The sequence below is a fragment of the Macaca nemestrina genome, chromosome 13 (genome assembly GCF_043159975.1).
Source record: "Macaca nemestrina isolate mMacNem1 chromosome 13, mMacNem.hap1, whole genome shotgun sequence".
In the NCBI taxonomy this organism is placed as follows: domain Eukaryota; kingdom Metazoa; phylum Chordata; class Mammalia; order Primates; family Cercopithecidae; genus Macaca; species Macaca nemestrina.
The window spans coordinates 41,531,127-41,556,680 of NC_092137.1; the positions used below are offsets into that span (position 1 = coordinate 41,531,127).

The 25,554-nt window shown below is 35.3% G+C and overlaps 1 long non-coding RNA gene across 1 annotated transcript in view; it reads right to left on the reverse strand.

Moving 5' to 3' along the window:
- LOC105464909 (uncharacterized) overlaps window positions 1-25,554 on the reverse strand; it is a 517,978-nt gene that overhangs the window by 256,166 nt on the left and 236,258 nt on the right. Inside the window, exon 3 of the long non-coding RNA XR_977141.3 lies at window positions 20,032-20,141. This is a non-coding gene — a long non-coding RNA (uncharacterized lncRNA). The remainder of the gene's footprint in view (window positions 1-20,031; window positions 20,142-25,554) is intronic.

Below are 25,554 nucleotides of genomic sequence, written 5' to 3' on the forward strand. Positions count from 1 at the left end.
TCTATAGGTGATCATTCAAGGGTATTATCAGCGGGATTAACACAAATTTAAATATACAAATCCATCTCTTTTTTTTTTTTTTTTTGCCTACCCGAACCTTATCATTGCAATAGCAACAGCAGTAAATCAGAACTTATTAATTACTATTATTTGCAGTTCTTTAGTCTGTTTTTAACAACGTATTTATTTTATTTTGTATTTTCATACTAAAAATTAAAATATGAGAAAAGTATTCAGAGGATAATTTTATTTGCTTTTTTCTAGTTTTAAGAAAAATATATATGTGAATATAAACATACAAATTCTAAGTATACATAAATATGTATGATTATATATGTAATATATGTATATAATCTTTGGTTCGAAGAGGATAGAAAATATCATTTATCATGTCAGTGTTTCAGTGTTTATCATGTGAACCACTGACAAACAGATGCTTCTAAACCTATCAGTTCTAGAACATACTGCTGCTTCCCTTGAAGCCATTCCAGGCTCTTGGCTAGACGTACATTCACAAGATATTTTTAGACTTACCCTTGCTTCTAAAGGAAGTGTAATTTCAGACTGGCTTTCAGGGCAAGTATGTTGAATATCAAAACATGCCATTTTGCTTATTTATTAAACAAGTGAGCATTTTTTCTACCCTGGTTGAAGTTCACTTTCATAGCCTGCTTAACATGGCTATTTATATAAACATTTTGGTGGCTTTTATTTTTTCCTAAGAAATTTTATTTCATGAGGGTCTAATACAGCATATTTAGAAAACATGAAATTAACAATCACTAAAACACTGCACACCCAAATATAGACTGATGCACCAGAATACAGGCTGTTAAGCCAGAGAAAAATAAGTTTGCCAAAGAGAGCAATTAGGTAGAAATGAATTTAAGCAACTCTAGTTTTTGTTGTTGCTGTTTTTTGAGTTTTTTAGCAGGGGGAGGGAACATTATGAGTCAATTAACTTTGGAAAGATTACTTGGAGACTTGACACAAGAGACATATTTCTGACGTACTCCTTGAAGATTATTCCGTCACACAGCCCTGAAGTTTCCTAGAACATTCTTCAGATGCCTCATAGAGTGGCCTTAGTGTTGATTGTTACAGCAGCTTAACTGTCCCCTCATGACCGAATCTCAGATACTTGTTGGGTAAAGCAAAAATTTTAATGATAATTTACAGATTTTGGTTAAAGAAATTGGATGAGTGGTTCTTCCCTGGATTTGTTAGCATTATCACATGCTTGAGCAAATCGAATAATTCTGGGAAACAGTTTCTACCCTGATCCTTTCCCAACCCTGACCCTTTCCCAACTCTGACCCTTTCCCAGTATACAGATCAACACCTCTGGATTCTTTCAAGTAGTGAAACATCACAGTGTGGTGGATCAGGAACAAGGACCTATCTCCAAGAGAACTGCATGGCCCTTGGTTTGCATCTTTGATGGCAGTAATTGCTTTACTAGTTTATGAAACTCTTTCTCTCCTCACATCCTTAGGTGATATAGAATATTGGGGAAAATAAAACAAAGGTCAAGTTGCATAACATTTTAACACAAACGTAATTTTGTTTTATTAAATGTAAGTTAGCTGATAATTGAACTAAGAATATTGTTCTCACAGGTAAAAAAAAAAAAAGATAAATAATGGGATATTCATAATTGAAAAACTCACATAATATAGTCAAGAAACGTTGTATAAAATACTGACTCCAAACAATATTTCCAACTTTAACTCAAAAACTAATGATAAATTATCTTATATTTTGTCAGCAAAATTTATATTGCTGAGATCACACTTTAAAATTCAATGTTCTCTGTTATACTTTTCTTAATAAAAGACTATGCAGTGTAAACATGAAATCATTTAATTTTTGTGGGTACATAGTAGGTGTATATATTTATGGGGTATACGAAATGTTTTGATACAGGCATGTAATGCATAATAATCACGTCATGGAAAATGGGGTATCCATCCCCTCAAGCATTTATCTTCTGTGTTACAAACAATCCAATTATACTCCTTTAGTTATTTTAGAATGTACAGTTAAATTATCATTGACTATAATCATCCTGTTGTGCTATCAAGTAGTAGGCTTTATTCATTCTCTATAACTATTTCTTGTACATATAAATTATCCTCACCTCCGCCCCAGTCTCCCACCCCATTACCTTTCCCAGCCTCTGGTAACTATCCTTCTACTCTCTATGTCCATGAGTTCAGTCGTTTTGATTTTTGGCTCCCACAAATAAATGAGAACATGCATGTTTCTCTTTCTGTGCCTTGCTTATTTCACTTAACATAATGACTTCCAGCTTCATCTGAGTTGTTGCAAATGAAAGGATCTCATTCTTTCTTATGACTGAATAGGACTCCATTGTATATATGTATCACATTTTCTTTATCCATTCACTTGTTGATGTACATGTAGATTGCTTCCAAATCTTTTCTATTGTAAACAGCATTGCAAACAACATGGGAGTACAGATACCTCTTTAATATACTTATTTCCTTCCTTTGGGTCATATAAGAAGCACTGGGACTCCTAGATCATATGATAGCTCTATTTTTAGTTTTTTGAGGGGCCTCCAAACTGTTGGTTTACCTTCCCACCAACAGTGTATGAGGCTTCCCTTTCCTCCATCTCCTCACCAGCATTTATTACCTGTCTTTTGCATAAAAGCCATTTTAACTGGGATAAGATGATATCTCATTTTAGTTTTGATTTGCATTTATCTGATGGTCAATGATGTTGAGCATCATCTTATACACGTTTTCTACTTGTATGTCTACTTTAGAGAAATGTCTATCTTTTGTTCATTTTTAAATCAGATTATTAGATTTTTTTTCCTACAGAGTTCTTTGAGCTTCTGATATATTCTAGCTATTAATCCCTTATCAGATGGGTAGTGTGCAAATATTTTTTCCCATTTGGGGAGCTGTCTCTTCACTTTGATGATTGCTTCCTTTGCTGTGCAGAAGCTTTTTAACTTGATATGATTCCATTTGTCCACGTTTGTTTTGGTTGTCTGTGTTCTTTCTTTTTACTCAAGAAATTTTTGTCCAGACCAATGTCCTGGAGAATTTCTCCAATATTTCCTTGTGATAGTTTCATAGTTTGCGGTCTTAGGTTTAATTGCTTAATCATTTGTGGTTTGATTTTTGTATATGGTGAGAGATAGGGGACTGGTTTCACTTTTCTGAATATGGATATCCAGTTTTCCCAGCACCATATATTGAAGAGATTGTCTTTTCCCCAGTGTATGTTCTTGACACATTTGTCAAAAATAAGTTTACTGTAGGTTTGTGGATTCGTTTCTGGGTTCTCTATTCTGTTACATTGGTCTATGTGTCTGTTTTCATGCTAGTGCCATGCTGTTTTGATTACTATAGCTCTGTAGCATAATTTGAAGGCAGGCAATATGATTCCTTCAGTTCTGTGATTTTTTTCTGAGGATAGCTTTGGCAATTCTGTCTTCTGTGGTTTCATCTAAATGTTTGAATTGTTTTTTCTATTTCTCTGGAGAATATCATTGGTATTTTGAAGGGGTTGCACTGAATCTGCAGATAGCTTTGGGTAGTATGAACATTTTAATAATATTGATTCTTCCAATCCATGAACATAGAATATTTTTCCTTTATTTGTTGTCCTCTTCAATTATTTTCATCAGTGTTTTATAGTGTTCCTATAGAGATCTTTCATTCCTTTAATTCTTAGGTTTGAATCTTATTTGTGGCTACTGTAAATGGGATTACTGTTTTTATTTCTTTTTCACATTTTTCACTGTTAGCATACAGAAATGCTACTGACTTGATTTTATACCTTGCAATTTTCTGAATTTGTTCATCATTTCTAATAGTTTTCTGGTGGAATCTTTAGGCTTTCCAAAATATAAGATCATATCATCAGCAAACAAGAATAATTTGAATTCTTCCTTTCCAATTTGGATGCCCTTTATATCTTTCTCTTGTCTGATTGCTCTAGCTAGGAGTTCCAATTCTACAATGAATAAGAGTGGTGAAAGTGGGCATCCTAGTGGTGTTCCAGATCCTAGATGAAAGGCTATCTGTTTTTTCCCATTTAGTATGACACTCTGTGTGTCTGTCATAGATGGCTTTTATTATGTTGAAGTATGTTCTTTTTATATCCAGTTTTTTTTGGGTTTTTTTTTCATGAAGTCATGTTGAATTTTATCAAATGCTTGTTCAGCATCAATTGAAATGATCATATGGTTTCTATCCTTCATTCTGTTGATATGCTGTATCACATTGATTGATTTGTGTATGTTGAACCATCCTTGCATCCCAGAGATAAATCCTATTTGGTCATGATGAATGATCTTTCTAATGTATTGTTGAATTGGGTTTGCTAGTATTTTATTGAGGATTTTTGTATCTATATCAATCAGAGACACTGATCTCTAGTTTTCTTTTTTTGGTGTGTCCTTGTCTGGTTTAGGTATCAGGGCAATACTGGCCTCATAGAATGAGTTTGAAATTATCTTTTTTCATCTCTGATTTTATTTATTTGGATCTTCTCTGTTGTTTTCTGATTTTATTTATTTGGGTCTTCTCTGTTTTTTCCATAGTAAATATGACTAAAGGTTTGTCAATTTTGTTTATCTTTTTTTTTTTTTTTTTTTTTGAAACGGAGTTTTGCTCTTGTTGCCCAGGCTGGTGTGCAGCGGCGTGATCTTGGCTCACCGCAACCTCTGCCTCCCAGGTTCAAGCTATTCTCCTGCCTCAGCCTTCCTGAGTGCTGGGATTACAGGCATGTGCCACCATGCCCAGCTAATTTTGTATTTTTAGTAGCAATGGGGTTTCTCTATATTAGTCAGGCTGGTCTCGAACTCCCGACCTCAGATGATCTGCTCATCTCAGCCTCCCAAAGTCCTGGGATTACAGGTGCGAGCCACCGCGCCCAGCCTATTGTTTATCTTTTAAATAAAACCAACCTTTTGTTCTGTTGATCTTTTGTATTGTTTTCTTCATTTCAAATTTATTTATTTCTGCTCTGATTTTTATTATTTCTTTCCTTCTACTAATGTTGAGTTTGGTTTGCATTTTTATTTCTAGTCCCTTGAAATGCATCATTAGGTTATTTATTTGAAGTCTTTCTTCTTTTTTTGATGTAGGCACTTATAACTATAAATCTCCCTCTTAGTACTGCTTTAACTGTATTACAGAGGTTTTGGTATATTGTGGTTTCATTATCATTTGTTCCAATAAACTTTAAAATATTCTTTTTAATTTCTTCCTTGGCCCAGTGGTCATTCAAGAGCACATTGTTTAATTTTTCTTTGTCTGTATGGTTTTCAAAATTCCTCTTGTTATTGATTTCTAGTGTTATTTCACTGTGATAAAAGAAGATGCTTGATATTATTTCAGTTTTTTGAATGTTTTAAGACTTCTTTTGTGACTTAACATATGATCTTTATTTATTTTTTTTTTTTGAGACAGAGTCTCACTGTGTCACCCAGGATGGTATGCAGTGGCATGATCTCGGCTCACTACAACTTCTGCACCCCTCCGGGTTCAAGCAACTCTCCTGCCTCAGCCTCCTGACTAGCTGGGATTACAGGCACCAGTCACCACACCTGACTAATTTTTCTATTTTTAGTAGAAACAGGGTTTCACCATCTTGGCCAGGCTGGTCTTGAACTCCTGACCTCGTGATCCACCTGCCTCGGCCTCCCAAAGTGCTAGGATTACAGGCATGATCCACCATGCCTGGACTACTTATCATCTACTTTTGAGAATGATCCATGTGCTGAAGAGAAGAATGTGTATTCTATACATTGAACAGAACACACATTCTGTACAGCCATTGGATAAAATGTTCTGTAAATATCTGTTAGGTCTTTTTGTTCCATAGTGCAGATTAAGTCTGAGATTTCTTTACTGATTTTCTCCCTAGAATATTTGTCCAGTGCTGAAAGTGGGGTATTGAAGTCTCCAATTATTATTGTATTGAGATCTATCTTTCTCTTTAGCTCTAAAATATTTGCTTTATATATCTGGGTGCTTCAGTGTTGGGTGCATAAATATTTACAATCATATCCTCTTGCTGAATTGGCCCCTTTATCATTATATAATAACCTTCTTTGTCCCTTGTCATAGTTATTTTCTTGAAAACTATTTTGTCTGATATTAAGTGTAGCTACTCCTACTGTTCCTTGTTTTCCATTGGCATGGAATATCTTTTTCCATCCCTTTATTTTCAGTCTGTATGTTTCTTTACAGGTGAAGTGTGTTTCTTGTAGGCAACAAGTCACTGGGTTTGGTATTTTCATTCATTAAGCCACTTTATGTCTTTTGATTGGAGAGTTTAGTCCATTTACATTCAATGTTATGATTGAAAAATAGGAATTTACTCCTCCCACTTTGTTATTTGTGTTCTGGTTATTTTGTGGTCTTATCTTTCTTCTTTCCTTCCTTCATGTTTTCTTTTTAGTGAAGGTGACTTTCTCTGGTGGTATGATTTAATTTCTTGCTTTTTACATTTTGTGTGTGTCTGTTGCATGTTTTTCAATTTGAGTTTACCATGAGGCTTGCAAATACTATCTTATAACCCATTATTTTAAACTGGTTTCATACACATGCAAACTTAACACTGATTGCATAAACATGCAAAAATAAAACTAATAAAAACTCTACACTTTAACTTCATTCCCCCAGTTTTTAAATTTTTTTGTTTCTCTTTATGTTTTCCTGTACTCTTTATGTCTTGAAAAGTTGTTGTAGCTATTATTTTTTACTGGTTTATTATGTAGTCATTGTACTTATAACATGAGATACACCACAATCTCTGTGTTATAATAGTCTGTTTTCCTCTGTGCTTACCATTACCAGTGAGTTTTGTACCTTCAGATGATCTGTCCTTGCTCATTAACGTCATTTTCTTTCTAATTGAAAAATTCAGCTTTCATTTTTCTTGTAGAACAGGTCTGATGTCGATGAAACCCCTTAGCTTTTGTTTGTCTATGAAGGTCTTTATTTCTCCTTCATGTTTGAAGGATATTTTCACTGGATATACTATTCTTTGATAAAAGGGTTTTTCCCCCCTTTGGATCCTTTCTTTTCCTTCACCTTCAAGAGTTTCATTATTAAATGCCTTGAAAGTAGTTTCCTTCAGGCTAAATCTGCTTGGTGTTCTATAACTTTCTTGTACTTGAATGTTCATATCTTCTTCTAGGTTAGGAGAGCTCTCATTACTATCCTTTTAAATAAACTTTCTACCCCCATCTCTTTGTCTACCTCTTCTTTAAGACCAGTAACTCCTAGATTTGCTCTTTTGAGGTTGTTTTCTAGATCCTGTAGGCATGTTTTATTATTTTTTTCTTTGTCTTCTCTGTGTATTTTCAAATAGTCTGTCTTCAAGTTCACTAATTATTTCTCCTACTTGATCAATTATTCTATTAAGAGACTCTGATGCATTCTTCAGTATGTCAATTACATTTTCAGCTCTAGAATTTCTGCTTGAGTCTCTTTCATTATTTCAAGCTCTTTATTAAATTTATCTAATAGAATTCTGAATTTCTCCTCTGTGTTGTCTTCTTCTGTGAGTTTCCTCGAAACAGTTATTTTGATTTCTCTGAAAGATCACATACTTCTGTTTCTCCAACATTGGTTCCTGGTGCCCTATTTACTTCATTTGATGAGGTCATGTTTTCCTCATGTTTGTCAGTGTCTGGGCATAGAAGAGTTAGGTATTTATTGTCGTCTTTGCAAGCCGGGCTTGTTTCTGTTTGTCCTTCTTGGGAAGGCTTTTCATATATTCAAAAGGACTTGGGTGTGGTGATCTAAGCTGTATCTGCTCTAGGAGACATCTAAAGCCCGATAACACCATGGTTTTTGCAGCCTCATAGAGGTACTGTTTTGGTGGTCTTGGATAAGATCTGGAAGAATTCTCTGAATTATCAGGCAGAGACTTTTATTCTTTTCCCTTACTTTCTCCCAAACAATAGTCTTTCTCTCTCTGTGCTGAGTCTTCCAGAATTGGGGATGTGGTTATGCCAGCACTCCTTTGGCCACCACCACTGGGACTACTCTGGGTCAGACCTAAAGACAGCACAGCACTGGATCTCGCCATGGCCTGCTGTAACTACTACCTGGCTACCACATATGTCAACTCAATGTCCTAGGTCTCTATGATCAGCGGTTAGCAAATCAAGCCAGGTTTTGTGCCCTTCCCTTTAGGGTAGCAAGTTCCCCCAAGTCCCAAGTAGGTCTGAAGATCTTATCTGAAAGCCAGGGATTGGAGTCAAAAGCCTTATAAGTTTACCTGGTGTTCTATTCTACTGCAGCTAAGCTGGCACTCAAACCACAATACAAAGTCCTTTCAGCTCTCTATAGTTGTTTTCATCAACTATCATCTCTTTTGGTCAAGTTCCCAAATCTTTGGTCAATTTTTCAAATTGGTTTGTTTGGTTTTTATTATTGAATTTTGAAAGTTCTTTATTGTTCTGAATATAAGTTATCTATCGGATAAGTAATTTTACAATATTTTTTCCAAGTCTGTGGCTTGCTTTTTCATTCTGTTAAAAGTATATTTCAAGGAGCTGATGTTCTTAACTCTGATGAAACCAAATTACTCAAATTTTTCTTTTTTGGTTTATGCATTTGGTGTTGTATCTAAGGAAATTTTTTTTCTAACTGAACATATTTCCTGTGCTTTTCTGTTTGCCATTTTATGTTTGTAATTTAGGCTTATGGTTCATTTTGAGTTAATTTTTATATATAGTATGACATGTAGATTGAAATGTTTTTGTGGGTTTTGTTATTGTTTTTGCTGTATTATTTGGTTAGGTTTGGATTTTTTTGCAGAGCATATCTAATTATTTCACAATTTATTGAAAATGTTATCCTTTTTCCATTGAATTACCTTGGAATCTCTGTAGAAAGATTATACCATGTATGATCGAGTCTATTTCTGAATTCTCATTTCTTTGCTGTTGACCTATTTGTCTGTCTTGACACTAATATCACGCAATCCTGATTAGTGTAGTTTATAATAAGTCTCAGAGTCAGGTACTGCAAGTCCTCCAATTTTGCTCTTTTTTCGAAGTTATTTGGGTGATTCCAAGTATTTGCATTTCCATTTGCATTTTAGAATGAGGTTGCTAAGTTTTGCTGAAATTTTTATTCAGATTACATTCAATCTACTGACGAATTTGAGGGAAATCAACACTTTAATAATATTAATTCTTTCAACCCATGGACAAGTCATATGTCTCCCTTATTCAGTCTTTAATTTTTCTCATTTGAAATAAGCATTTCATCATTTTTATGCAGTTGTAGCTTTTAATTTTATTTCTGATCTTTTTTCCTATTGGGTAGAAATACAATTGAATTTAGTATATTAATCTCATATCTTGCAACTTTGCTAAATTCACTAATTAGTTCTAGTAGCTTTTGAATATATTCTATAGTATTTTCTATGTAGACCATTATGTCATCTGCAAATAAAGACAGTTTTATTTCTTTCTTATCAATATGAAAAAGAGATAGTATACTATTATACATGTTAGATTAGACACAGGGATTTTCCTCCTGAAATCCCATTAAAATGAGAATTAAGAAGTAAAATATACATGCCCCACAAGAACAAGGAAGCCACTAGAAGTGACAGTCAAAAAAATCAGCAAATTTTAAGAAGACGGGAGTGTGACGTAAGGCCTTACGTTAATATTATGTGCTGTCTTGGCCTCTGGTAAAATCAAGAGGACCTCAAATGGCCTAACTGCAAGTCCCTGTTTCCACTCTTCTTCCTCAGGTAAGGTCCTGTAGTCAAACAATTCTCTTTATAATTGGAACCAGGCACAATGCCTGCTTATCTCTGAGTAGTGGGGCTTCAGTTTGCTACCAGCCCTCAGAGAATTATTCAAATAAGACAAAAGTGAACCATAGGTCACTGCACTCTCTTGTTATGAGAAAGTCTAACTCCCAGTCCATTGCTTGTTCACTGTTTTCCCAAGTGCAACCCCTGTGTGGTCCAGTGTGACTCAGTGTCAACAACCTTGGGCTATGCATATACAAGGAAACTGCTGTAGAGCTCATCTGTCTGGTATTGGGTGGCATGTGTTCAGCAATCTCCATGACCTTAGGATAGGAAGCTCTTTTTCACCAATGGGGTGAAGAGAAGCTGTCTCAAACAAGGAAGCAGATGGAGGCATTATCAAGACCTATGTCCAAGTATGAGCTACAACAGGCTCATCCTGGAGGTGCTGGTCACTGCAGACACTGAGGAAAGGTGTGGAACTAAAAATAGAGGGACTTGGTGAATGTTTACATAAAGAGAATTTAGAATATTAAGTCTCCTCCACATCCAAATGATTATCCATCCTCTACCCTTGCAGTAAATTGGAGGATCATTCTCAGGATATGGAGAACCTGAGTTCCAGATATAGGCACATCAGGCAAAATAAAGAGGAAGGGAGACATAGACCTGCCATAGGGAGAAAGGGAAACTGACGAAAACTGCACCTCCCACCACAGACTCCAAGAATTCTCATAGTCAAGCATATGCTGGCCCCAGGAGGAGACTGGAGGATTTTCCTTGAAAAAACTGAAAAACTGGCTAATTTTATGTGACCATTTTGGCTAGGCCAAAATATCAGATATTTGATTAAATATTATTCTAGATGTTTTCATAAAAGTTTTCTTTAGATTCGATTAACACTTAAGTCAGTAGCCCTTGAGTAAAGCAGACTGCTCTCCATAATATGAATGGGCATCATCTAATCAGTTAATGGCCTAAATAAAAAAATACTGACCTCTTTCAATGAAAAGAGAATTCTACCAGCAGATGGCCTTTAAATTCAAACTGCAGTATCACCTCTTCCCTGGGTCTCTAGCCTACTGGTTTACCCTGCAGTTTTTGAACTTACCAGATGTCACAATTACGTGAACCAATTCCTTAAATCTCAGTCTCAATCTCTCTCTCTCTCTCTCTGCCCCCCACCCCCACACACACACAGCCTAGTGGTTCGATTTCTATGGAGAATCCTGAATAATACAATTACAGAAGCTAACATTTGGATATCACCCCAAAAAATGGCCAGGTGGGCAAAATGACAAGGTCCGTATTTGATCACTGCATAGCAATGATTCTCAGTTGTAGCGATGTGGTCCTATAGAAAAAATTTGGCAATATTTGGAGACATTCTTGGTTGTCATAACTGGGAGGGGTGCTACTGGCATCTAGTGGATACAGGCCAGGAATGCTGTGAAACTTACAACTATTCAGAGGACAGACAACAAGCAACTATCCAGCCCAAGATGTTAATATTGCTGAAAATATTGACTGTCAATATTAATACAATTTCTCAATATGAGAAACTAAGATTGAGAAACCCTGATCTATAGTGAAACTCACTATTTAGCAAGTTAGTGTTTCTATCTTTATTATGAATAAACCACCAAGGGCACTGGATACTTAAGAAGTTTTCAACATCAAAGATATTTAAACCAACAAATAAAAACAGCACAAAAAGCAAAATAAAATTTCAACACAAATGCTGTTAATATGCTAAGGGAGAATAACGTAAGATATTGTATTTAATAAGAATAGTGTTTTATTGAAACAAGGATATTAGAAGATTTCAAAAAATGACAAAGAATATTTAAAATTGCTCATAAAAGTTGGAAAGATGGAGGACTGAGGTAAGGAGTTAGGACAGATTATTTGTAAAGCCGTAAAGAAATCTCAACAGAAAACCTAAACAACAGAAGTCTGTAAAAATGATTTCAAATTCAGGAAAAAATTCTGTTCAGTTGGGAATTAAATCCAGGCAACCATCAACTGGTTTAAGATTAGGATAAAAGTATTTTCAGATCAGTAAAGTTCTATGTGTCCTTTCTCAGAAAGCTACTGAAGGATGTGCTTCATCAGCTCAAGAGACAGAGGAAAAAAAAAAACCAAAAACATGTACGATTGATGTGCAGAGGCTAGCAGGCAATCAGGCCAGATTGAGGTAGGAAGATGGGGTGCTCCAGAATGAATGTTTTCAGAAAAAATTGAACTGATTATTTACATGGCCATTTAGAAAACAATATTCTGTTGGAGAGACTGGGAAGAATTAGTGATAAGCAAATAGAAGAAGATGAAATCAAGTATAAAAAGACAGTATTAAATCCAGGAAAAACATTATTTAAGATATAAATAATGAAAATTATTTAAGATATAAATAAAGAAGCTAAGATATTAATTAAGAAATATAATATAATTTATATTATTAATTATATTATTAAATTTATATTATATTTATATTATATTAAATATAATATAAATTAATTTAAGATATAAATTAAGAAATAAAGAAAATTATTTAAGATATAAATATTATCATAGTACATTACTTAGTTCAGGACTGAATAAAACTGCTATTATCCTTCATTATTTATTAAATCACTAAAACCTAATGTGAACGAATAGTATAAATAAAAATATTGAAAACAATGGGATAAATGAGTGTATTGTGGTGGGATAAAATAATAGAACCAAATGTTCCAAATTAGGAACTAAATAATATGTCTCTATCTTTTCTCTCTCTCTCTCCCTCTCTCTTTCCCTTTCATCTTCTGCCATGTGTTGATGCAGCAAGAATGCCCTTCTAAGATGCCAGCACCTTGATATTGAACTTTACAGCCTCCAGAACTGGGAGACAATACATTTCTGTTCATCATAAATTACCCAGTCTTGGTTACTCTGCTATAGCAGCATGAAACAGACTAAAGGAGTATACAAAATAAAAGTATCACAAAACTTCAAATAACACAAAGAGGCAAGAGAACTGAGTCAACCCAAAACATGTAAGTACCCTGAATGTAAAAGAATGGAACCACTAGCAGTCAATAACATATTCTCATTGCAGACAGCAACTTTATTTTCACAAAATACAATCTACCACATTATCTAGTTGTTTTTGTTTTTGTTTTGAGATGGAGTCTCACTCTTTTGCCAGGCTAGAGTGCAGTGGTGCGATCTCAGCTCACTGCAACCTCCACCTCTAAGGTCCAAGTGATTCTCCTGCCTCAGCCTCCTAAGTAGCTGGGAATACAGGCGTGTGCCACTATGCCCAGTTAATTTTTTTGTATTTTTAGTAGAGAGGGGACTTCACCATGTTGGCCAGGATGGTCTCAATCTCCTGACTTTGTGATCCACCGCCTCCCACAGTGCTGGGATTACAGGCTTGAATCACTGCGCCAGGCCTAGCTAGTGTTTCTAAACTGGATGTTATTGGTTTGAATGTTGTTAATACTTAATGTATAAGTATTAATCAACTTGGTTTTAAGCGGCATAAAAACCATAAACATAAGAAATTTATACCCAGTTTTATCTTTGTGCTTTTATAATGTTATAAAAATTTTTAATTAACGCTGGAATTTCATAAGTTTTTTCTTAAAATCTGTATATTATTTCAGTCAGAGAATTACTGTCCTATAATTATTGCCTTAACAAGAGCAATTCCTTCCCACTGAATACAACATATTATTTCTACTCATGTTATTTTATAATTGTAATCACTATTTTTTATTTTTAAAGATGGGCAGGGTAAACGAAGCATGATTAAAGGCAGATCTGGATGTAATTTTTGCAATTATGCCACTGCACACAAAGTGCTAGCCTGCACCTAGCACTTTGCTATAATTATGGACATAATTATGTCTACCTCAAATATTTGTGAAGATTAAAACATCAAGCTCAAAGCAGGGACTTGACAAATAGGTTGTGGTTCACAAAAGATAGAGTCATTAACCTTACATATAGTTACACATGAAAAGTTATACTATGAAATCTAGTTTGAAGATGAAAAGTTGATAATCCTTTGGTTGACATGAAAATGGGGTGTTCACAAATACATATACATCTCTTTTCTTCATTTCAGTGTCAATCAATGGCAGTTTGAACTAGCTACTAGTAATTTTCCTCATCAATAGTTCTTGGAACTATTAAAGTATAACTCTTCTCATTTGCTCTGTCATTTTAAAATCAATATAAACATATTCCAACAGTTTTATTAAATTGGAAAATTACTAAAAATGAGTCTCCAAAGTTGACTCAGAAACCAGCTGTTCTAAAATTGTATTATCTTCTGTTTTACATAGATCCCACAAAAATGCCATGAATGACATAGTACAGAAAAGTCAAGGGGAGAACAGCCAAGAGAAAGTCTGAGATAATCTTCCTAGGAAGCAGAAAGTGTAAGTTTAACATGGACATTCTCTAGAAAATGTTGAACAAGAGGGGGCTTCCCACTGTATCCATAAATACCCTAAATCATCACTACCACCCTCGAAATAATTATCCAGCATTCCAGTACATTTTTACAATTTAATTGTTACAATTTGTGCAAAGTATTTTCACATAAACTGTCCCTCAGTTTACAGAAAATAGCACTATTAGCCCGGTGTAGCTCCAGGATTCAAGCCATTCTTTCACTTCACAGCAACCTAATGTCTCCTCCACAGTGAGAGAGTAGGAAGTCTTGCACCTACTAGGCTAATGAAATCAAATTTGCATATGGGCTCAAAGGCACATGAAAATGAGTTCAGTAAAAAATAAAAAGGTACTGATACCTCCTACTAAATGAGTTCCTAAGCAATAAGCATTGCTTACACTTTTAAAAAGAAAAGACTAAAAATCACCTTTTATACTGATTGGGATGACCTGTTTTAATGAGCAGTGAACATGTTCCAATTTATAAAACATCTTGATCAGATATATAAAGTAAAAATATCAGACTAGATCTGAGAAAAAAGGACCCGATGTTCTCGCTAAAGCTTAAAAAGAAATAAGACCATGTGCCTCAAAGGAATAGAAATCTGAGGTCATGGGAAAGTCCTGAAATGTTTCAGCCTGCCGTGGGAGCATGCTTGCTTATTGACAAGGGAAGAACAATAGATTTGTTAGGAGAGATTAAGAAAGAAACAAAACATCAATAAACAAGAGTTTTAACATTTTTACCGCCCAAAAAAAGACTATCTAAATGATTCAAATGCATTTTTGATGTCAGATCCTGCAAATACAGTTTCTTTCTGTTCTAGAATAAACCAACACACAAAATGATGCTAAATACATTTAAAGTATGTTCCCATGAATAAGACTTGGATCTGTATTCAAATGCTGACTCAGCCATTATCACATGACTCAGTTATTACAAAGTGAAGCAAAAATTGCTTATTCCTGGTTAATCAGTTGGGAACCCCATTCCCTATAAAAGAAGGTTATCACTTCTTCAGATGAAATACAACAGGAAAAAATTGTATCTTAATCAAACAGAGCTAATTGGTATTATAGACTGGGTGCCATTATCAATTTATTGCTTCTTATTTCTGAATTCACCCTTCACTCACTGTATGCTCTGTACTAAATCAAGGATTCCTTTAAAACTTTTCACTTTAGCCAGGCGCGGTGGCTTACACCTGCAATCCCAGCACTTTGGTAGTCCGAGGTGGGCCGATCACGAGGTCAGGAAATCGAGACCATCCTGGCTAACACAGTGAGACCCCATCTCTACTAAAAATACAAAAAATTAGCTGGGCGTGTTGGCCGGCGCCTGTAGTCCCAGCTACTCGGGAGGCTGAGGCAGGAGAATGACGGGAACCCAGGAGGCGGAGCTTGCAGTGAGCCAAGATCGCACCACTGCACTCCAGCCTGGGGACAGTGCGAGATTCCGAGATTCCATGTCAAAAGAAAAAACAAACAAACAAACAAACAAACAAAAACTTTTCACTTTAATGAGCACAATATTAAGCTTGCTCAGTAGAGGGCACTGGAGAGACATTGCGGGAGGAAGAGATTAGCTGCATGGGTGTGCAGACATCCAGTGGAATGTGCCCCAGCCACCAGCCTAGAACATGATTCCATTGAGACCTCATTGCATCCTAGACCTATCAATAACTTTTCTTCAGTCCTCTAGACATGGAAACCAGAACCCTCCACACCTCAGATGTGCTCTGATGGCCTCCTGCCACACCAGCACCTGGACTCTCTGAGTGGACTTCTAACATCTGCTTCTGACCTGGAGGATCACACACCAAGTAGTGTTTCAAATCCCCACTCTCATGCCAGGCTGCATGTGCTACAGGCCTTCTACCATGGCTGGCACCAGACTCTCACTGCACAACCATGCCACCATGTGCTAACCTACCTAACCTACCGTGCTTGCCCAGGAACTCTAGACCTCCTCAGGCCTGGCCTAACCAATAAACACCTCTGCTATCCAGTGGGCTAAACTATACCTTCCCCAACAAGGTCTGAAACATACCCCTTCCAAGTTTGTCCTCCCTTGGGCACTCTTCCTCAGCCCTAGGCTACTATATAGTTTCCTTATATAGTTTCTCTTTTATCATAGTTAATAATTCTTTATATTAACTTCCCTTATATAACCTGCTGTCTAGTTTCTGTCTCCTGATTGGATCCAGACCACTGCAGCTTGGAAATAGGGAAAATAAATCGAATCTAAAATCAAGAAACATGCATTAATTTACTAAGTACTATACGCCAGACAACAGACAACTTAAGTAATTTATATCATTTAATATTCAAAATAATTCAGCAGGACTAAATATTTGAGGCTCAGAAACATTAAATAACATGTCCATGCTTGTTCAGCTTAGTTGGAGGCATAAACAGATTTCAAACCATTGTCCATCTGAATGCAAATAGTTTTAATTTATGAAATTAAATATGCATATTTAAAAAGCTAGGTATTTTTATTTATATATTTACCTCTCTATGAATATATCTATCTAAATAATGTCTTTTCTGCGTGGAATAAATTGTGTTAAGAAAAGATATATTTGGGGAGTATAATTAGTGAGGCTTGGTGGTTGATGAGGGTGAAGTCATGAGATATTGACAGGTATGGAAAGTGGAATTGATTACAAACATTCCTTGAAGGTTGAATGACGTTGAGCTCTCATTGGAATCACTGTAGGATTTCTCACCAAAGGTGTGACAGAAAAAAAAAAATGCAAGACTGAGAGGAAATTCATTGGAATAATGAGTGTGAAGCATTGATTTGCAGTGGGAAAATCAGAACTAGAGGATGTTCTGAGCATTTGTTGCAGAATCATGGTAGAATGTGCTGAGGGTTCTGCATATAAAGGCAGCAGTGGGGATGCAGAGAATCCATAGGATACATTTCCAAAGGTACATCATTTTTATGATGGATTTGGCATCAGAATTAGTAAGATGGTTGAACAAGAGACAAATCTGAAGACTAGAAACATGTTATAGAGGAATCTCTGGAAATCCTTCACAAAGGAATGAGCCCTCTGAAAGCATCATGAAACAATCTTTTTCTTCTCATGGGAAACACAAGTAATCAACAGTAAGATAAAGTCTTATCAACTATTCATAAGCCAAATACACCAAGATAAGGTAAAATTGCTATTTGGTACCAATATGTGTTCACTATTTTTTTTTTAATAAAACGATAAAAAGGGCTGGAAAGGTTTTCTTCTTCTTAGCAGAGATGCAGATGAGTAGTCTCCACAAAGACCTGCCTGGAACGCTGCAGCAACCCTATGGTTATAAATTCACGTTGCCTAGATGTGGATGTCAGCTCCAGAACCCAGAACTGTTCAGATAACTGAAGAATTCTGGGTCTGTAGCAGTTCTGTGTTACTTGGTATGGTACTTCATAAAGAACTGAGAGAATGCAAAAATCTGTGATATGCTTCTTTCTTTAGTCTTATACAATATTTGCTTCATTGCCATCACAAATAATCAAAGTACTACCTTGCCCAGAGAGAAGAGACAATCAAATCTGGCCATTCCTAAAAAACGAAAACCTGGTGCCTTAGAAAATAACAGAAGAGAGGAAATGGCTTTCTTAACAGGCATGGTCAATTTGGGACATACTGAGCATACTGTAACTTTAGGGAAAATAACAAGTAAGCAGAGTGAAAAATAGAACCTAAGATCAGGAGAGAAATTGAGAGACCTTCTTTAGGGAAATAACTGTATTACACAGAAGTCTACAGCTGAAAGGAAACATGTAGTTGTTCTAGTTTAATTCCCTTATTTTTTACAGAGTAAGCTGAACCACTGAGAGGTAGGTGTTACCTCTGTTACTTTGGTACTTTTCCAAAGTGTATTAGGGTTCTCCAGCAAAACAGAGCTAATAGAGGATGTGGGGGGGGTGTGTGTTGTTATATATACAAATCAACATATAGACCAACAGGATATACATATTAGAAACAGATTTGTTATAAGGAATTTGTTTGCTTCGTTAGGACAAATCCCAAGATATGCAATCAGAAAGCTGGAGACCAAGGAGAGTCAATAATGTAACATCATAAGGAAATAAAAGAAAAGAGTATATATCTCTATAAATATATATGTACATATATATGCATATATATACTGATATATTCATAACAAAATAAAGAGTAAATACTCATGGGAATTACAATCCTCATTTCTGTAAATGATCATGTGGTTGTAACTGGTATTTATAATTCCCTTCTTCCATCACCCATTCTGTATTCCTTTTGTCTTCAGCAAGCACCTCTGTTGCTCAGGCTTCTTTATATCGTAGAGTGATCCAGACCTTCATTTCTGAAGGACCTTGGTCATTCATAGTCATTACTGGATTGCATTGCTGTAGTTTTCCATTGACCTTAATCACAGAGCATGGTAATACTAAGAGACACGTTAAGGTATCTTCTGTATTCCAGATCTACTCATCCTTACCAATGTTGTGGAGCAGTAGTCAAATTTCCTCTTGGTATTCAGATCAATCAACCTACCTAGCACAGTAACTCTTCTTTTCCTGTTGATTCAGAGGCATGAGGAGCCCAAATCGGCCAGATGGTAGTCTTAACTTCCAATTCAAACAGTAAACTATCTTACACGCCATTCTATCCTTTTTGGTTTTGTTTTAAGTTTTAACTTTATGATATATCCTGGAGATGTTTTCTTACTGGTATACATAAAGCTGCTTAGCTTTTCATTGCGTGCTGTTGGAACTATTTATTTAACTAATCTTTTGCCACAAAAAGTATTCTTATACATAAATTACTTTATGCATATGCTGGCATATCTATAATGTTTATTATATGCATTAAGGTTCTAATGTAGAAGTGGACTTGAAGGGTCCAAAAATTGTATTTCTATTTATGAGAGACAATGTACAATTGCTCTCAGTACTGATTTTACCAATTTACTTTCCCAGAAACAATGAGAAATGTTTGTTTTCCCAAACCATTGCTAACATAGTTTGTGATCAAGCATTCCGGTCTTTGCTACCCCAATAATTTTTAAATGTGATCACATTGTAATTTTGATTTATATTTATCGTATTAAGAGAAGACTGGCATCATTTTAAATATTTGACATTATTTATATTTTCTTTGCTATACATTATCTGAACATACCATTTGCCCACTTTTTGTTAAATATTTAGAGCAGTTCTCTATTAAGGAAATTAACACTTTTTGGGTGTACAAATTTTTTTATATAATCAAATTCTACTATCTCTTTAACTCAGTATTTTTAGACATCCAAATGATATTGTGAGAATTAGATTTTGAACATATTCTTTTTTTCAGAGAATGAACCAAAATGGATTACTGGGCACAGGAGGAGTTGACTGGAGTCAGGAATGAATCAAGTGACCATGTCTGCAGTAAACCAAGACAGGACAAAGAGTAAGCCCATCCTTCTCCTGTCATCAGAATGATTTGTCTGGGAAGAAAATTCTTCATTACTCAGTTTCTACTAAACGACTAACTGCAGAATTCCTAAGGTGAGAAATTAGAAGATTCATGTCTCAGATAAATAGCTAAGAAGATAGGCTTTGTCGTCAGGCTGCTTGAGAAACCTGGAAAACATTGCCTTAACCAAGTAATTATGGTTAAGATCACCAGCAATGAGTGTTGTTGCTATCATATACCTCCTGATACAATGAGAATGGCACTAAACCTCTGTAGTGTTGTTCTGTGAAACCCATCACACCTGCCTAATGATGATAAAAACATCAGACAAATCACCAATTGAGAGAAAATCTAAAAAACATCTCACCACTTCTCTTCAAAGGCATCAAGGTCATGAAAAGCAGGAAAGAATGAAAAACTGTCACAAGAGGCGTCTAAGAAGACATGTCAATTAAGTGTAGTATCCTGGCTTGTAGCCTGGAAAATAAAGAAGACATAAGTGAAAAAACTGGTGAAATCAGAACAAAATCTGTAGTTCACTTTTTACAAATTATATATCCTTCTAGATATTTTTAACTGATTCATAATAGTTTGTAGCATGCTTTTTGTTAATATTATATGAACATATTTCTGTGTTAATATAATCATCCCCATAATTTTAACACTTGAGTAGATGTGCATTTTGTGTATTATATGCATTATATCAGAATTAATTTAGACGATCATTACTATGAGAAATGCTGTTTGTATTTTTCAGTAATATAAATAATACTATAATGAAATATTATTACACATTTTAGTCCAAGAATGAAATATGATCAAAATATCATTGCATAAAATTAGATATGTAGACTTTTTCTTATTCAGCATTTATTCTCTCTTCTGAACATTTTCCATCCACCTACTTTCAAAGTTATTGTAACTTTAATGTCAATATATATAAAAGGTACCTCAAAGAAATCCCTGCTGCCTCTAAGAATAACAGGAGGCACATTCTTAAGTTTCCTTAAATAGTGATATAAGATATTCCACAGAAAACCGAAAAAATGCATCTAACTTAGCAAAGAATACAGATCTGCAATCCAATCTCATTTATCATCGAGCACTTGGAAGCACAGGGCAATTATTTTTAAAGCTATATCAAAACTCTTTGAGAGAAAAACGATTGTTTTAGAGGTGGAATTGTAAATGTTTTGTGCAAAAGATATACTTAGGCTGAGAGGTGACCTGTGGCAGGCATATTTCCTTCATGAAATAGCTTCTCATTGCTATATTATTAAGCAAATATAGCAATACTTCAAGGCATGAATTTTAGCTAAAACCTTTTTGTTGAAGGTTCAGACTGACTCTGATCATAATACCATATATCTTGCGAAGCCCAAAAATACTGCAGAACAAACCAAGCTCCCTTTAGTTCCTGCCTTGGAGTCATTTCTGGTTTTATTAGTTCTAAAAGGTCAAGTGTTACATGATTAGATATATAGATAACCTGGCCCAAATTATGTGCAAAGACTTTATTTGAGGCTTTAATTCCATACTTTTTAAATGCTAATCAACTGCAAACCACATCTCATTTTCTCTTACTGTTCTGCTTTAAACTTTCTGTTAGCAATATTTTTTATTGAGCAATATTTGACAAAGATTGTATATATTTAAGGGTATAGTTTGATGAGTTGTCAGAGACATATCCTGCAAAATAATCACTTCATACTAATTAACATATCTGTAACCTCGGACAGTACTTTCCTTCTTTTTTCTTTGTGTAGCGTAGACACTTGAGCTCTACTCTATTAGTAAATTTCAAGTATACAATAAAGTCTTGTTAATTATAGTCACATGGTTGTACATTAGATCTCCAGGACTTATTCATCATGCATAACTGAAACTCTGACCCCCTTGACGAACATCTCCCTATTTTCCCTTCCCCATTCCCTGGCAAGCACCATTCTATCCTCTGCATCCATTACTTTAACATTTTCAGATTCTACATATAAATAACAGCAGTATTTGTCCTTCTGCATCTGGCTTATTTCACTTAGCATATTGTCCTGGAAGCATAAAATCTTTAGGTTTAATCATGTAGTCACAAATGGAAGGATTTTGGATTTGGTTTGGCTGTGCCCTACCCAAATCTCATCTTGAATTGTAGTTTCCCATAATCCCCAAGTGTCATGGAAGAGACCCAGTGAAAGGTAATTTAATCATGGGAATGGTTACCCTCATGCTGTTTCCATGGTAGTGAGTGAGTTTTCACAGAATCTGATAGTTTTATAATGGGTTTTCCCCCTTTTGCTGGCACTTCTCCTTCCTGCTGCCATGTGAAGAAGAAGATGTTTGTTTCCCCTTCTACCATGATTGTAAGTTTCCTGAGGCCTCTCCAGACATGCTGAACTGAGTCAATTAAACCTCTTTCTTTTATAATTTACCCAGTCTCAGGTATGACTTCATTAGCAGCATGAGAATGGACTAGTACAATTTTCTTCCTTTTTAATGACTGAATAATATTCCATGGTATGTATATATATAATATATCATATATCTGACATTCTGTTGTATATATATCATATATATTCCATTGTATATACATCATATATATGATATATTATTCCATTTTATATATATCATATATATAACATATCCTTTATCTTTTCATCATTAATAAATGTTTAAGTTGTTCTATATCTCAGCTATTAGGAATCATTCTGTATGAACACGGAAGTGCAGATATCTCTTCAACATACTGATTTCATTTCCTTTGGATATATAATCATAAGTGGAATTCCTATATCACAGGATAGTTATATTCATAATCATTTGAGGAAGCTTCATACTATTTTCCAAAATGGCAATACCAAGTTACATTCCCACCAAGACTGCACAAGGGTTCCCTCTTCTCCAATCCTCAACAACATTTGTATCTTCAGTCTTTCTTACAATAGCTATTTTAATAGGTATTAGATGATATCCCATGGCGGTTTTGATTTACATTTCTCTGATGATTAGGGATTACGAGCACCTTTTCATATACTTATTGACCATTTGTATATCATCTTTTGAGAAATGTTTAATCAAGTCTTTTGCCAATTTTTTAACCAGTTTTTTTTGCTATGGACTTGAGCTCCTTATGTATTTTGAGGATTAACCCCTTATCAGGTATGGTCTGCAAATATTTCAGTTGCCTTTTCACTCTGTGGATTGTCCCTGTTGCAATGCATAAGCTTTTCAGCTTGATGTAATCCCGTTTCTCTGTTTTTGCTTCTGTTTTCTGTGCTTTTGGTGTTATATCCAAAAATCCACTCCCCAGACAAATGTCAAGAAGCTTTTTCCATGTGTTTTATTCTAGTATTTTTATAGTTTCAGGTATTACTTTTAAGTTTTTTAATTCATTTTTAGTTGATTTTCATATATGGTATAATCCAAGGTTCAAATTTCATTCTTCTGCATGTAGACATCCAGTTTTCCCAACACCACTTATTAAAAAGATTATCCTTCTTCCACTTTGTGTTCATGGCATCGTTACAGATCAGTTGACTATAGATGAGTGGATTTATTTCTGGGATCTCTATTCTGTTCCATTGGTCTACGTGTCTGTTTATATGCCAGTACCATACTGCTTTGATTGCTATCATTTTGTTGTATATTTTGAAGACAGGTAATTTGATTCTTGCACTTCATTGTTCTTTCTCAAGATTTCTTTGACTATTGGGGTTTTTTTGTGGTTCTAAATGAATTTCCAGATTTTTTTCTACTGCCATAGCAAATGCCACTGGGGTTTTCATAAGGATTGCAATCAATATGGAGATCACTTTGGCCATTCTCGCAGGAGTAAGGTGGTATCGCATTGTGGTTTTGATTTCTCTGATCATTGGTGATGTTGAGCAATTTTTTTCATGTTTGTTGGACATTTGTATATCTTCCTTTGAGAATTTTCTATTCATGTCTTTAGCCCACTTTTTTGATGGGATTTTTTTTTCTTGCTAATTACAGTAGTTTGTAGATTCTGGATACCAGTCCTTTGTCAGATGTATAGATTGTGAAGAGTTTTTCCCCCTCTATGGGTTGTCTACTCTGCTGACTGTTCCTTTTGCTGTGCAGAAACTCTTTCGTTTAATTAAGTCTCACCTATTTATCCTTGTTTTTCTTGCATTTGCCTTTGAGTTCTTGGTCATGAAATCTTTGCATAAGCCAATTTCTAGAAGGGTTGTTCCAATATTGTCTTTTAGAATTTTTATAGTTTCAGGTTTTAGATTTAAGTCCTTTATCCATCATGAGTTGATTTTTGTGTAAGATAAGCGATGAGGATCCAGTTTCATTCTCCTACATTTGGCTTGCCAATTATCCCAGCACCATTTGTTGAATATGGTGTCCTTTCTCCACTTTATGTTTTTGTTTGCTTTGACTAAGATCAGTTGGCAATAAGTACTTGGGTTTACGTCTGGGTTCTCTATTCTGTTCCATTGGTCTATGTACCTGTTTTCATACCAGTACCATGCTGTTGTGGCCATAATTGAAAAATCAAAAAATAATAAATGTTAGTGTAGATGTGGTGAAAAGGGAACACTATACTACTAGTGGGAATGTAAACTAGTACAACAACTGTGGAAAACAGTGTGGAGATTCCTTAAAGAACTAAAAGCAGATCTACCATTTGATCCAGCAATTCCATTACTGGGTATCTACTCAGAGGAAAAGAAGTCATATGAAAAAGATACTTGCACATGCATGATTATAGCAGCACAATTTGCAAATTCAAAAATATAGAACAAGCCCAAATGTCCATCCATCAATGAGTGGATTTAAAAAATGTGGCATATATATCTGGTGGAATACTACTCAGCCATAAAAAGGAATGAATTAATGGCATTTGCAGCAACCTGGATGGAATTGGAGACTATTATTCTATGTGAACCAACTCAGGAATGGAAAAGCAAACATTGTATGTTCTCACTCATAAGTGGGAGCTAAGCCAGGAGAATGCAAAGGCATAAGAATGATACAATGCACTTTGGAAACTTGTGGAAAGGGGGCTGAAGGATAAAATAAACTACAAATTGGGTTTAGTGTGTACACCAAAATCTCACAAATCACTAATAAAGAACTTACCCATGTAACCAAATACCACCTGTTCCCCTAAAACCTATGGGAATTTAAAAATAAAAGCTTATTTCCTGGATACAATCAGGACCATAATATCCAATTTGCTGAATTGTGATAATGATTAACAATTATATTAACAATAAAAATATGCAAAAAATATACAAAGAAAGATATAAAATCCTAAGTCCATATGAGGGATATGCTGTGGTTACATGTTCTGAGAGGCAAACAACACCCATAAGCGCTTTTTTTTTTTTTAAGACAGAATCTCATTCTGTTACCCAGGCTGGGCTGGAGTCAGCAGCCTGATGTTGGCTCACGGCAACCTCCACCTTCCATGTTCAAGTGATCCTCCTACCTTAGCCTCCTGGGGACTACAGGCACGTGCCACCATGCCCAGCTAATTTTTTGTCTTTTTAGTGAGACAGGGTTTTGCTATGATGGCGAGGCTGGTCTCAAACTCCTGACTTCAAGTTGGCCTCCCAGAGTACTAGAATTATAGGCATGAGTGACCGCATCTGGCCCGGCTTCCTTATTTTCATCCCGGCCCAACAGTGAACTTTTTTTCTAGTCCAGCCTTTCACTAAGGATGCAGGCCTTCAGTGATCTCAGGAATGTAGGGCAGTCTCATTCCAGAATCCTACCCTGTAAGGGCCAGTGATTTGACAATCACTTGTGGACAAGTGATTGTCAAATCCAAAGCTCCTTGCTAAAGGGACTACCAACCTCTCTCCACTGAAGGGAAGCCCAAACTATACACTTTAGAGGATGGCTGTAATAGCTGTTCATCATT